Here is a 16,018-nt window from a genome sequence, read left to right as displayed (position 1 = left end):
CTTGAAAAGACAGACATTGTAGTTGGCATAGCTCCAAAGTGTAAGGGTCAAGAAGAGAAGTCTACACAGGAGGGTGAGGAGTGGTGGAGGGGTGAACTTAGAATTTGTACATGGGGTTCAACAGCAGATTTTTTTTGCAGAGAACTTGTCTGCAGATATACTGGATAAGACTCCATAAAAGCCCAGCAGAGAGTAGTCACTATGGGGCTGAGAGAAGACAGATACCAGAGGTCATGTGTTTTGTGAAACCTTAGAGTTCCAGTGTAGTACCTGGAGAAATCTTGCTGAGCCTCTCAGGCATTCAGATAAGATGAGGAATGGAAGACCAGGATTTTGGAGAAAGAACAGGGACTATGCCCCAGAACAAGGTTTGGCAAACAATGACTATAAAGGTAAATATGGTAAATTTTTTTTTTGGTAAATATTTTTGTCACATATTTCATCTTGTTTTTTTTAACAAATCTTCATCAATGTAAAAATTTTTTAGTGCGGGGGTACCTGGGTGTCTGGTTGAGTATCTGCCTTCAGCTCAGGGCGTGATCCCTGGGTCCTGGGTTTGAGTACCACATTGGGCTCCCCAGAGTGAGCCCGCTTCTCCCTCTGCCTAGGTTTCTGCCTCTCACTGTGTCTCTCATAAATAAAACTAAAAAAAAAAAAAAATTAGTGTAGACAAATACAAGCCACTGGATTTTATCTCCTGGCTTTAGTTTGCTAACCTCTAGTATAAATATAAATCTAAATTCTAAGGTTAAAAGCAAAACTAAAATAGATCCACCATAATAAAGAATAAAATCAAATCTGAATGATCAAAAAGGCTCCCCCAAATTTAACTGCTTATCAGGAAAAATCAACATTGATTAACATTAAGCTATGGTTTATAACTAACTATATAGTGTATCATCAACAAGCTGGAGCATAAACTCAAACACATATATAAAGCAAGAAAATGCAATCTACAATAAAAAAAGGGGGGGGGGGGGAAGAGCCAATAGAAGCAGATGTCAAAGTTACCCAGATGTTGAAATCAACAGACAGGAATGTAAAACATGTATTATAAATATGTTCATGGACTTAAGAAAAAGGATAGTCATATTGAGTGAACATATGGGGAATCTCAGCAGAGAAATGAAAACTATTTTTAAAAGAAGCAAATTGAAATTTAAGAACTGAATTATAAAATACGTGAATTGAAAAATTTACTTGATGAGCTTAACATGAGATTGGAGACATCAGAGTAAAGTGTCAGTGGCCTGGAAAACAGATCAATAAAAATTAAATGAATAACAAAGAAAATAGACAAAAATAAATGAACAGAGCCACAATGAGAGGTAGAACATTATTAGGCAGTAAAGCATTCGTTATTGGCATCTTAGAAAAAGAGGAATATACATTGGAGCAGAAGAATATCTGAGGGACTTATGGATAAAATTTTTCTCAAATTTGATGAAAAATATTTGCAATTTAGAGATTTACAAACTTTTATGAAACTCAAGCAGGATGAATACAAAGAGAGCATGCCTAGAAAAATACTTTAGTTACTGAAAAGCAAAGATGAAGGAAAACTCAAAAATTAGCCAGAGATGAAGGACACATTATAAAGAGAGAAACTAAGATCCTTTCCTCAAAAAAGGCTTAGACAGCTTTCTTTCAGTCACCATGATTCAAATACCACTTTTTACTGCTTGTGTCCATTTAGGTCACATGAAACAATAAAAAAGATAAATTATATATGCACATATGTACACACACACACATACCACATGTAACCACATGATTGATGCTGGAGAAGTGCTTTGCTTTTTATGTTTCGTTGAATTTATACAAAATGTTGGATTTGTATTAGATAAGATTTAAGTGACTATATTTCCTAAAGTTTGCCTTAGCATACCTCACTGATTCTAAGGTGTATCCACACATATTGACCTTGCTAAATGGAAATAAAATTTTATAGACAAAATGACATTTCATTTTTTTTAAAGTGCTTTGTATACCTCATATATTTGTAGACAAGAATCCTTTGTTTTAAGCCTTCTAGTGGAAGCCTTTAAGGTAAACTAAAGTCAAATAAAAATGGTTTTAACCTGTTTGTTTAAAAAGTAAATGAATAGCAATGCCACACTGAAATTATTTTAATTTAGTTTTTCAGATTTTATTATAAACTTCACTCTCACATTGAACACAGCATATGTGCAAAATCTATAAAATGTTTCTTTGCTTATCGTATAAAGCAAGTCAATGCCTCAAAACATATGTTATCTGAGCAATCTCCAAATGCTTTTATCAATACATCCTATTTTGTATGGGGTTTGAAAAAGGTCATCAGTCTACAAGAAGTTGAGAAAGCCCTGCCAATTTTTATGTCTTGGCTTGGCATTAGCAGTCACACTGTCAAACGTGGCCTTTAGAGAGAATTTTGACCTACTGGAAAACAGGCAGTTCAGCTGGAGCCTCTATGGAAGAAGTCACTTGATGGGCATATCTAAAACAGAAAAAAAGAAATCCTTTCTCTGTCTACTTCTCAGAAAGATTCTTTACATGCTAATTTTTCACTTTCATTTAGGGAAAAAAATGAACAAAGAAGTGAATACATTCATTCAGCAATTATAGTCATTATGCAAACTCATAAATTTAAGTTCTTTAGAGCTCACTTCTTGGTTTAGTCTACGCTATTGTTCATTAATTTGAGTGTGATAAAAAAAAAAAGAAGCTTTGGAATAGGAAAGGAAGACAAGCTGAACATTCAGGTTTGCATTATGAGTGTTCTATTCATGTTAAGAATGAGATCATCACCATTTTGAAAATTTTGACTTGAAAAAAATATTATCCAGAATAGATAAGTGGTATTACTTGGTGAATCTTATTTGTATAAAGCTGATACTTTAATAAACATGTTTGCCTTGCTTAACTCCAGTTTGTTATTTTTTCAAAACTGAAATATTTCTTCTTATCCTCTAAATATATTCTCTAAAAATATTCTATATTAAAACTCATACACACGTTTTACATGAACAATTATACTTTTTCAACTTTTTCTGTATTTGTTATATTTACAAAAAATGAAATTGATAATATGCTGATAAGAGATGCAAGAGAGGAGAAATAAAATGCTAAAAGGAAAGTAAGAATTGACAACTTTTTTTTTTTTAATAGGCTCCATATGAGGCATGTCCCTGACCCCAATGCAGAGCTTGGAGTCACAAGATCAAGACCTGACCTGAGGTCAATAGTAGGACACTTAGCCAACTGAGCCACTCAAGCACCACTTGACAACTCTTCTGGGGGCTAAAATGTCCACAATATTCAAAGCCACCAACCAATTAAATGCAATCCCCATCAAAATACTAAAGGTATTTTTGTAGAAATATAAGAAATAATTTAACATTTCTATAGAACCACAAGAAGCCCAAATAATCACAATAATCCTGAGAAAAAGAACAAAGCCAGAGATTATCACACTTCTGGATTTCAAACTATATTACAAAATTTTAGTAATTGAAACAATGTGGTACTGGCTAAAAGTAGGCATATCAATCAATGGAATTAAATAGCCCAGAATTAAACCACAGCATATATGATCAACTATCTGATAAGGGAGCCAAGAATACCCAGGGGTAAAGGATAGTCTCCTCAATATATGGTGCTGGGATAACTGGAGAAGCACATGGAAACACTGAAATTGTACCCCTATTGTATACAACCCATAAAAATTAAAAAAATTTTAAATAGATCAAGGACCTATACCTAAGACTTGGTACTATAAAGTTCCTAAAAGAAAACATAGAAAAGAAGCTCATCAATACTGGTCATAGAAATAAGTTTTTGGGCATGATGCCAAAGGATAAACAGCAATAACAGCAAAATCAACAAATGGAACTGCATCAAATGTAAAGCTTCTGCATAGCAAAAGACACTATTAACAAAATGAAAAGACAACCTACAGAATGGAAGAAAATTCTTGCCAACCATCTATCAGATAAGAGTTTATTATCCAAAATATATTTTAAAAAACCTAGGTCAGCTCAATAACAGAAAACAGAACATCTGATTAAAAAATGAGAATTAAATGGACATTTCTCCTAAGAGGACATCAAAATGGCAAAGAAACACATGAAAAGATGTTCACTTTTCCTAATCATCAGGGAAATACAAATTAAAACCATGATGAGATAATACTTCACATCTGTCAAAATGGCTAACATCAAGAAGACAAGAGATAACAGGTGCTGGTGAGGATGTGGTGAAAAGGGTATGCATTGCTGGTGAGAATGCAAATTGGCTAACCCTTGTGGTAAATAATATGGATATTCTTCAAAAAATTAAAAATAAGACCTACCATACAAACCACTTCTGGGTATAAACTCAAAATAAATGAAAGCAGAATTTTAATGAGATATATGTATTCCCATGTTTGTTGCAGCATTATTCACAATAACCATGATATAAAAACACCTAAATGTCCCTCAAAAAATGAATGAATAGGGATCCCTGGGTGGCTCAGTGGTTTAGCACCTGCCTTTGGCCCAGGGCGTGATCCTGGAGACCAGGATTGAGTCCCACATCGGGCTCCCAGCATGGGGCCTGCTTCTCCCTTTGCCTGTGTCTCTGCCTCTCTCTCTCTCTCTCTCTCTCTCTCTCTCTCTTTGTGTGTGTCTATTTTGAATAAATAAATAAGTAAATCTTAAAAAATACTTTAAAAATGAATTAATAAAAAAATGTGCTACATATAGAAAATGAAATACTTTTTAGCAATGAGGCAGGAAGATATGGTCTCATTTATAACAACATGTATAAACCTTCAGCAAGTTACACTAAGCAAGATAAGTCAGACTAAAACAGGTACTGTATGGTGCCACTTATATGTGGACTCTAAAAAAGTTAAATCTGTAAGAAAAACAGAGTAAAATGGTGGTTATCAAGGGATGGGGCCTGGATAAGAGTGGTGATATTTAAAGGCACAAACTTATAAGGAGGAATAAATAAACCATACAGATCTAATGCATGGTATAATAAATAGAGATTATAATATTGTATATAATTATGGAATGTGATAAACATCACTACATTGGGATATTATAATATATAAATGTATCAAAGTAATATGCTTTCAAATTACACAATGTTACATGTCAAATTTGTCTAATTTTAAAAAGTCATTTTCTATAATAACATTATTTTCTTTTTTCACTACCTACCGTATGCACACACACAGATGCACACAAACGCACATACTTACACAAATACATCGACATAATAAACATACTTTTGTGATGGGATCTCAGTCTTGTAGGCAATTATGGGGCCATATAAGTGATCACACTTAAAAAAAATAATTCCAGCATAATTAACATACAGTGTTATATTAGTTTTAGGTATACAATACAGTGATTCAACAATTCTATATATCACTAGTACTCATGGTAAGTGTACTCTAATCTCCTTTCATCTATTTTACCCATCCCCTTATTCACCTCGCTTCTAGTAACCATCAGCTTGTTCTCTATTTTTAAGTCAGTTTGTCAATATGGAGATTCCTCAACAAGTTAAAAATAGAACTACCTACCCTACAACCCAGCAATCATATTGCTATTTACCCAAACAATACAAAAATATTAATTCAAAGTGATAAAATTATATGTATGATGGAACATTATATATATATGGAATATTACTTAGCCATAAAATGAATTAAGTTTTGCCATTTGCCATAGCATGGACAGAACTAGAGTATTTTGCTAAGTGGAATAAGTCATTCAGAGAAAGAAAATGCCGTATGATTTCAATCATATGTGGTATGTGTGTGTATATATATCCCTGCATCTTCTTTATCCATTCATCTACTGACGGATGCTTAGGGTGCTTCCCTAATTCAGCTATTGTAAATAAAGCCCAATAAACACTGAGGTACAGATGTATTTTCAAATCAGTGTTTTCACATTCTTTGTGTAAATACTCATAGTGAAACTATTGGATCATATTAAAATTCTATTTTTTTTGTTTTGTTTTGTTTCTTGAGGAAACTCCATACTGTATTTCACGGTGGCTGCACCAATTTGCAATCCCACCATCAATGCACAAGGATTCCTTTTCTCTACATCCTCACCAACTCTCGATTCTTGAGGTTTTTTTTTTTTTATTTTAGTCATTCTGACAGGTGTGAAGTGATATCTCATAGTGTTGATTTGCATTTCCCTTGATGCTGAGCATCTTTTTATGTGTCTGTTGGCCATCTGTATTTCTTTGGAGAAATACAAATGTCTGTTCATGTCTTTTGCCTATTTTTGAACTGATTTTTTTTCTTGGTGTTGTTATAAAAATAACATATATTTTGGGAGGCCCTGGGTAACTCAGTAGGTTGAGCGTTCAACTCTTGGTTTTCACTCAGGTCATGATCTGAGGGTTGTGAGATCAAGCCCCATGGCAGGCTTCATGCTCAGTGCAGAATCTCTTGACATTGTGTCTCTGCCTCTCCTTCTGCCCCTCCCCCCCAAATAAATTTTTCAAAAATACTTTATATATTTTGGATACAGACCCATTGTGGAATATATCATTTGTAAATACCTTCTCCTATTCAGTAGGTTGTCTTTTACTTTTGTTGATTGTTTCCTTTGCTGTTCAGAAGTTTTTTTTTTTTTTTAAGTAGCCAATAATTTATTTTTGCTTTTGTTTTCGTCACCTCAAGAGACATATCCAGAAAAATGTTGCTATGGCTAAGGTCAAAGAAATTATTGCCTGTGGATTCTTCTAGGATTGCTATGGTTTCAGGTGTCACATTTAGGTCTTTTAACCATTTTGAGTTGATTTTTGTGTGTAGTGTAAACAAGTGGCCCAGTTTCATCCTTTTGCATGAAGTTTTCTAGTTTTTCCAATACCATTTGTTGAAGGGATTGTAATGTGCCCATTATGTATTCTTGCCTCCTTTGTCAAAGATTATTTGACCACATAATTGTGGGTTTATTTCTGGGCTCTGTATTCCATTCCATTGATTTCTGTGCCTATTTTTGTGCCAGTACCATATTGTTTTGATTACAGCACATCTGTAGTATATCTTGAAATCTGAGATTGTGATACCTCCAGTTTTGTTTTTCCTTTTCAAGATTGCCTTAGTTATTTGGGGTCTTCATGGTTCCACACAAATTTTAGGGTTTTTTTTTTGTTCTAGTTTTGTGAAAAATGCTGTTGGTATTTTGATAGAGATTGCATTAAATCTGTAGATTGCTTTGGGTAATGTGTACATTTTATTAAGATTTGTTCTTCCAATCGATGAGCATGGAATATCTTTCTGCTTGTTCTATTTGCTTCAATGTCTTTCATCAATGTCTTATAGTTTTAAGAGTACAAATCCTTCACCTCCTTGGTTAAGTTTATTCCTAGGTATTTTATCATTTAGGTGTAATTGTAAGTAGGATTGCTTTCTTAATTTCTCTTTCTGATATTTCTTTATTAGTATATGGAAATGCAACAAATTTCTGTATATTGATTTTGTATCTTGTGATCTTACTAAATCTTCTGCTTTGAGCAGAAGGCCAAAGCACTACATTATATTGATAAGATTTTTTGCTTTCCTTTGTTTTTGCAACAGGCTCTGTTTACCTTAAGAGTTAAAACTTAATCTTAAATCTTATTTTTGAAGTTGCAACACTAAGCATAGGATGGGGTATATGTAGCCCTCAACAAATGTTTGATTCATCAAACTGAAGTTAAAGTCAGAGAGTAATATAGCCGCCTAATTCAGGATAGTGTCTTAAACTGCTCTTGGCATCAGTTTCAATGTCCTTTGTTTCAACTGTATTGGATTATATTCTTACGTTTCAGCATGGGCTGTATCTTTCCTAATCAGACTATATATGGAATGGTGATGTAATGCTTGTGAAGGACCCTACATATTATAGAAAGTTTTCTGGAAAAAGCCAAAGACAGTGAAAGGTTCTGGTAATAATACCGTCACAATGCATTCTGTTTTTATCATCCATGGTAGCCATTTTGGCCAATATTAGAATCACCTAGGGAACTTTTAAAATCTTATCTTGACTCTAACCCAGAAAAATTACATTAGAAACTTGGGGAATGGACAGTAGTGTTTGTGAAACTCCGCATGTGATTCTAACCTATAGTTAGGAAGGATAACTATTGTACTAATTTGTGGGTTGGAAATCAATATCATGTATATAATTACTTATCACAAGAGCAAGTCCCACAAAAGAGAGATGACTAAAATTTTTGCCTAGAATCAAAAACTAACAATTCAATATGATCTTTCAATCACTGGTAAGGTATTTACCAAAGAATCTTCTGGAAGCTCTCTTCAATAAATATAACCTATCTCCTAAAAAAAAGAAAAGAAAAAAAATGAAAACTACCTAGTGCAAGACTTCTGACTTTATCTGTATTAATGTAGAATGAAGAAGAACAGAAACAGTCAATAAGTGTAGGTGAAATGTGAAATTAGTCTTGTAATGTTAGTCCGGTATCTGATTTCCAAAAAGGTGCCTACATACTATTACTTCCACTATCACATGAGTGCTTTAGTCCCAAAGGCATTTTTAATTTTTTATGTTATTTAGGATGGGTTAATTTGTCCAGTAGTAACCTACCAATCTGAAATTTCAGTGAACTAGTACCAATCAAGTCTTCATTCCTATATCAGGAATCTGCTGCATATCTAATTGATTTTCTAGCATAACTGTTCTCTATACTTACACAGTCAAATATCCAAACTTCTGGGGTGCCATCACCATACTGCTAAACAATTACACATCTGTGGCCTATGCATTTGATATGGCAGAGAATTTTGTATGGGATCTCCATTCCCTCAGCCCAAAGGTAGAACATATTCATTCTGCTCATTGCTCATTGTATAATACTAGAAACAAGGCTATACAAGATATGGTAGGTTACTAGCAATTTCTTTCCCAAACAATTCAGTTATTTCCAGGTTTTTCATTCAGATGTGAGTTATATTTTTTTCCCTTGCATTTAGGAATTTCTCTAATCATCAGCTTACATTTAATGGGTGGAATTCTATTTATCTGATGTTTAGACTTTGTGTCTTTTAAATCAAAATTTTCATTTTGATTATTGCTGCAAATAAAATGAATATTCAGTACTGAAACATGGATCCTCATATCATACTATGGTATATTAAAAGACAAATGGGATAACTTATCAAATAAATTAGTTACCACATCTATCTTTACATATTCAAACCCAGATCGAACCATGTAACAATCTAACGTGACTCATAGGCCAATAATAGGATTAATTTCCAGATTCCGGTCCTTCTTTTTCCTACATTTCTGCAACACAAATACTTATAAAGGTCCTGGAAAAGTCCTGATGGTTATCAATACTGAGATTTTCAACTTACCTTTTCATGGTTTTGTAAAGTTAAATACAGATTTAAAAGTTTACAACAGGCCTCATTTCTCAGGGTGTTTCTTTTTTTTAAAATATGTTTTTTTAAAGGAATATCAATCTTTTCTAAATACTGAAAACAAATACCACATCTAAAGCTTTGCAGTGTTTATATACAGTATCTATTATGCCGTAAAAGTTACTTAAGTACCAAGAGATAATATCATAGCACCCCAAACCAAGATAAATAAATCAATAAAAACGTACTTACACCAATAGTGGAGTTAGATAAGAATTAATATGCAACAAATGTAGAATGAAAAGGTTTAGAAAATAATAATTATACCAGAAAGCTTGAATCTGTATAAAACAAAGACTATAGAACCAAAAAATACAATTTATGAAATTAAGAAAATGTAGTTGACACAAAGCAAAAGACAGAGTAACCAGAGAGACAGGTCAATGACAAATTGAAATGATTGATAATTGACATATTAATTGAATAGATTGAATCAAAATAAGGAAAAAGAAGTTGAAAATATATAAAAGTCTACTAGAAATACGTGGACTCAAGTAAAACAGCCTCATACAGATGCAATTGCTGTTTGAAAAAGAAGAGAAGAAAGATGTGTTGCATCAACATTTGAGAAAATAATTTTGACTAAATAAATATATCAGCTCACAGATTTAAAAAGAGACCTCATCCATAAGCAAATGAAAGGCACTGCAGGTAAGCATGGGGTAGCAAAACTTCTGAAAGCAAAACAAAACAAAAATCAAATATATACTCAATACCCTCCTAAGAAAAAGACACACTACTACTCTCCAAAAATAATCAAAAGATTGACAACCAAAAATTATAAAGGTCAGAAAACAATTGAGTAAACCCCTGAAGAAATAACACAAAATAATTGCCAACTTAGAACTTTATGCTGAGAAAAATATCCTTATGAAATTTGGTGAAATAAAAACTTAGACCAAAACAAAGAAATGCAATTCTGAGACTTGCATCAGCAAAAGATCTTCACTAGCAGATATACACAGAAGGAATTTCTTCAAACGAAAGGAAAATAATTATAGACATAGGAAAAAATGAAAACCACTGGTTAGAATAGATATATGAGTAAAAGTAAATAAAGATAATATAAACACAACAATTAAAATGTTTATTTTGATAAAAATGTTTAAAATGATAAAAATATGTAATATAACAATCTTAATGCAAATTGTGTAAGAAGTAACTGGAATAAGGTGTTCTAAGTTTCATTATTTTGAAAGACATTTTGAAATTAATAAATTGTGTATGATTATATTAAGTCAAGATATATATTTAAGTAAAATTTTAAAGGATTTAACTACTCAATGAATGTTGAATTCATCTAAAGCTAGTAAGAAGAAAAATGGAATAACATTAATTAATCTGAAAGAAAGATTAGAAAAGAAAAAACTGTAATACAGTTTGTAATACAGTGTAATACACTAGATATAAATTCAGATATATAGGTTATCATATATTCTCTAAAATATTAAGTATTCATTAATAGATTATGATTGTAAACTGGGTAAAATATGTGCTACTTCTTGGACATGGACTTTCATATGAATATGTTGCATATTTGAAAATAAAATAACAAAATATACTATGAAAAAATCAAAAGACAATTGGTTAGCTATACTAATATCAAACAATGTAGATATTTATGTCAGAATCACTAGAGATAAAGATGGACATTTCATAATCATCAAAAGGTCAATCTACCAGGTAGATATGATGATTATAAACATGTATGCCTCTGGCAATTTAATATAGAATATTATCTTTGAAATAAATAAGTGAAATGAAAATAATAGTCATTATCTATAATCAATTGGGAGATATTGAATTGTATATCTCATAAATCTTGTACAAGCAAATAAATGCAGTAAGGAGAGAAAAAATATAAAAAGCACAAATAAAAATGTATGTAGAATCTATTTAGCAAAGACAAAATACATTTATTTTATAAGTACATTAGAAATATATTTTCCATATATCTTGGATCATAAAGTATATCTAAGCAAATTTAATAGATGAAATAATATTTAGGAATTCCCTGACCAAAGGAACTAACAAAAAAGATAATTAGAAAGTCTCCAACTGTTAGGAATTAAGCAACATACTCTCAAATAACCCATGGGTCAAATTAAAAATCACAATAGAAATTAAAAAATATTTTAAACAGATAATGAAGACAGAGCATATAAACATTTACGTGAAATAGCAAAAACAATGCATAATGGGGAATTTATAGCCTTAAATACATATTTTAGAAAAGAACTAAGACTGAAAATCTATGATCTAAGCTTCTATCAAGATGGTCAGAAAAAAAAAGAAACTCAGAAATATATAGCAAACCAAAGAAAAGAAATAGAAGAAAATAACAAAGATAAGAGCACTTACAGAGAAAAAATTCATAGGAACAGATTAGCAGAAGAGTTGGTTCTTTGAAAATATGAATGACCTTTTAAAATGCTAGCAAGACATCAAGGAAAAAATAAAAAATTTACAAGTAAATAATATAGAAATAAAGCAATATTACCTCAGACTCTACACACACGAAAATGGAAATTATAATATATTTTAATACTTTACATCAATATATTTGACAATTTTTGAGAAAAAAGTCCTTGAGAAGTATACTTCAAGATTGATACAACAAGAAATATTAATAGTCTTACATCTATTTAAAAGAGCACCGAATACATTCTATTATATTATTCTTTTTTAAAGATGTTATTTATTTATTCATGAGAGACACAGAGAAAGACAAAGAGAGAGAGAGAGAGGCAGAGACACAGGCAGAGGGAGAAGCAGGCTCCATGCAGGGAGCCCGATGTGGGACTCGATCCCGGGTTTCCAGGATCAGGCCCTGGGCTGAAGGCGGCGCTAAACCACTGAGTCACACAGGCTGCCCCATATTCTATTATTAAAATAGTCTTCAGAAAGAAGATTGACCACAAAATTATTTTAAATATTGAAGAAAGAAATCAAGCCCAACTTACAACAGTAGTCCAGATTGTGTGTGCGTGTATGCAGTATTTTATAAGATCTGCATAATCTATACAAAAATCTAACTGAGAAGATTCATTTAATTTTTCCTTGTGCAATTCTCCAATTTCTCATCTCTTTACTTTAATATTTTAATGATAATTATTTCAATGTTCGTATTGGTTAAGTCCATTAACTACTTATTTACAGGTGGATCTTTAGGTATCATGTGATAATTCTCAGTATTTTCTTCTTGATTTCTAGTTTTGTATTTTTTTTTCTTTTCTAGTCATGTTGTATAATAACGTAGAGGCCCTATATTATGCAGACTTCCTTTTCTCGGTCGTCAGAATGTCAAGCACATCAGTTTAATTCTAATTTGTATGGAGTCAACTGGAGCAACTGGAGACAGTGTTTCAGGTGTAGGAAGGCTCTCACTCCAGTTCTTAGACATACATTCCAAAGTTTCCAATTTAGAATTTAGTAGATATCTCTACTTCGCTGAGATATCTAGACTCTATCTCATCACCACCAGGATGCTAGTGAAAACTCTTCTCTGCTTTCCAGAATGTTACAACTAAAACTGTGCCTCCCACTCCCCTGAAATTCAGATTTGGCTAGTGTCTTGAAGGGGAAATTGACAGTACATTTGAAGCCATTCAAGGGTCTAAAGTTATTTCTGGAGCCCAGAAGTCAGCAAATTAGCCCATGGGCCTAATCCAGCCTACTGACTTTTTCTCTAGCCTAGAAGCTATCAAAAGAACATTTTATGAAATGTAAAATTGTACAAGATTAAAATGTCAATGTCCATAATGTTTTATTGGAACACAGCTAGACCCATTCATTTATTTACTATCTAGGGCTACATTTGCTACAATGACTGAATTAAATATTTATCATAAAGACTGTATAATGGCAAAGTCAAAAATATTTACTCTCTGGCTCTCAGCAGAAAAAGAAAATACTATCCCCTACTCTAGTTTATAAGACCAACAAAAGTTTCTGTGTCCTCTAGCAGTGGTCCTCTGGCCCAAGTGAAGTCAAGATTCTTATTGAAAGTCTACACGAAAAATTTATGGTTTCAGATCATAAATTTGAAGAAGGAGAAATATTTAGCTTCTTCTTCAAAATCTTTAACCTTTAATGTTTTTTGCTTAAAACTGCTCTAATTTATCTAAACACAAATTTTTACTATTTTATGTACCTTTTTGTTATTTTATCTAGTTTTTCTTTACAGGAGCAATCATATACAATAAACTAGTCCATTCTATTTGCAAGTGGAAGACAACCATTAATTTTAAGAATTGACATATTGGCATATTTCATTTTACCTATTATTGGAGGTGTCCAGAAATTTAAAAAGGCAAAAGTTGAAAATATTGGGTTGTCAGAGAGTACCTGGTTTGAAAGGAAGCAACAAAATCTTCTGGTTCAATTTCTTATTTTGTAAATTAACAAATGACAGTTTACAGAGAATTGTGAGCAGGGATGCCTGGCTGGCCTAGTCAGTGGAGTATGCAACTCTTCATCTTGGGGTTTTAAGTTTGAGCCCCACATCGGATATAGAGATTACTTAAAAGTAAACAGTCTTTAGAAGGAAGTGTAACTGGTTTATCAGTTATCTATCCTTAGAATTTGCCAAAAGTCCTTCAACTCTGGATGTAGGAGATATCCTCTGCTGCCTTCTGTCCTCTATGTGACCTTCACTGCACATCTTCATATGTGTGTATAAGTTCAGATGGAGTGGTAGGCTGTCTGTGTTTGTGTATGCACCTACAAGGACCTATGTGTATTTGTGTTACTGACACAATTAGCTAATACTCTGATATTTCAAGTTACTGAAAATTATCTTTAAACTCTTTGACCTGTGTTCTTCTCAAGAGAGAATATTGTCTTCCTGGCTTGTTTGATACTATGAAATCACTAAGGATATTTTTAGGTCGGTTTAAATGTATCCAAAGTGATTTAAATATTATTTTTTTAAAAGTAAAAGCATTAAAGTGTCATTTAAAAAATAGGGTTAATGAGAAAATGCTGACAAATTCATAGTGCTAGTGTCACTGCATACTAGTTTTATTCAAGGCACCAATTAAGTACAAATTTACATTTAGCTAGTCAAAAAGAAATCTTTTAAAAAACTGTATTCAGCTTTTATAATTTTAAGCAGAACTTTCCTTCTAATACCAGACCATATATGCTTATGTTTGCTTCTATATATTAGTTATCTAGGTATATTGGCATATACTTTACAGAAAACAATGGAAATACTAAAATAAATACATTTCTTATTGTAGAAAATGACCACAAAATTAGACCAACGTACTCAAATGTATCTTAACTCTAACATTCCCATCGACATTAAATATTTTTAAACAAAATCATTAAGTTGAATGAATTTTAGCATCCAGGACAGATGTATCAATCTATCACTGATAACACATTTAGGAGTATATATATCAAATTTTAAGTTTTTCATGAAATCTTTTAGAATTAAATGTTTTAACTCTGTTATAACTCAGAATAAGGCATAACTCAGAACTGGTTATAATTAGAAAACGTTTATTTTGCTGGTGATGTCCATCCTACTGACCTTAGTAATCTTAAACAAATATGTATTATTTGTTTTCAGGCTTAGCCAAATATTTCTTGGTTTTCATGTTAACATTAATTTGTTACAAGGTGAGCATTATATCAGCATGGTTAAGCTTAGTTGGAAAACTGAGGATTCTCCATTATTTGTCACTTCCATTTTACTGACTTGTTATTATCTTGCTATTACAACAGAGCAGAGGCAGCGGCGTGGGGAAAGGAGCGGTGTCGGCAGAGCAGGTTATCGCTGGCTTCAACCATCCTCGGCAGGAGCAGTGGGGTCTGGCATCCAAAGCAGCTGAGCTGGAGATGGAGTTGAATGAGCACAGCCTGGTTATTGACACCTTGAAGGAGGTCGATGAGGCCCGCAGGTGCTACCGAATGGTTGGGGGCGTGCTGGTGGAGCGGACTGTCAAAGAGGTGCTGCCTGCCCTGGAGAACAACAAGGAGCAGATACAGAAGATCATTGAGACCCTTACACAGCAGCTTCAGGCAAAAGGAAGAGAATTAAATGAATTCCGGGAAAAGCACACATTCGTCTCATGGGGGGAGATGAGAAGCCAGCAGCCAAGGAGAACTCAGAAGGGGCTGGGGCTAAGTCCAGCTCAGCCCGAGTGTTGGTCTCCTAGGAACCAAGGCTTTTGCATTTTTTTCTACCCTGACTCCCACTTCTTCTAATTTCTCTTTATTGTTATTATTATTATTTTCTCTGCTATTGTAATATTTTTTGTTAATTAAATGTTTTGGTAAAAAAAAAACATTAACAACATTAAACACTGATGTTTGTTTGTTTGTTTGTTTATTGAGGGGGTAGGAAGAGCAGAGGGAGAGAGAGAATCTTAAGCAGACTCCATGCATGGAACTGGATGTGGAATTCAATCTCATGACCCTAAAATCATGACCTGAGCCAAAATCAAAAATAGGATGCTTAACTGACTGAGCCACCCAGGTGCCCTGATATAACAACAACAACAAAAAAAACTGTATAACAAAAATTTTTATGTAGATTAAAATAAATTCTTTTTTTCAATTCCTGTAAAAGTTTGTAAA

The 16,018-nt window shown here is 32.8% G+C and overlaps 1 pseudogene; it reads left to right on the top strand.

The window, feature by feature from the left end:
• Positions 1–15,597, top strand: part of LOC121491757 — a 48,176-nt pseudogene extending 32,579 nt beyond the window's left edge.
• The last annotated feature ends 421 nt before the right edge of the window (positions 15,598–16,018 follow it).

The sequence above is a fragment of the Vulpes lagopus genome, chromosome 5 (assembly GCF_018345385.1).
Source record: "Vulpes lagopus strain Blue_001 chromosome 5, ASM1834538v1, whole genome shotgun sequence".
Classification (NCBI taxonomy): Eukaryota; Metazoa; Chordata; class Mammalia; order Carnivora; family Canidae; genus Vulpes; species Vulpes lagopus.
The sequence above is the reverse complement of the archived record's forward strand: the minus strand, read 5'-3'. Positions and strand labels throughout refer to the sequence as shown.